Here is a 350-nt window from a genome sequence, read left to right as displayed (position 1 = left end):
AGCAGGGGGTGCTATTACACCAGTATTAACGCCAGCAGGGGGTGTTATTACATCAGTATTAAGAACATGAAACCACACACACACACACACACACACACACATATTGTATATGTGTATAGATAGTATATAATTGAACTGGACTGAGAGTTTTTGGGGGTAAAGGAGAAGGTTGATTTTATGAATCCACTGACATACTGAGCCCTGCTGTGCTCCTCATGCCTCGTGTCTGCAGGGACAGATGGTCTGAGTTCACGGGTTGATTAGGCTGTCGAGGGTTATTTCCCTCCAAATGAGCCATTTCCAGTCTGCACACTCGTCTGGATCTTTACAGATCATTAATGGTTTCAACA

The sequence above is a fragment of the Chanos chanos genome, chromosome 2 (assembly GCF_902362185.1).
Source record: "Chanos chanos chromosome 2, fChaCha1.1, whole genome shotgun sequence".
NCBI lineage: Eukaryota > Metazoa > Chordata > Actinopteri > Gonorynchiformes > Chanidae > Chanos > Chanos chanos.
This window is presented reverse-complemented; position numbering follows the sequence as displayed.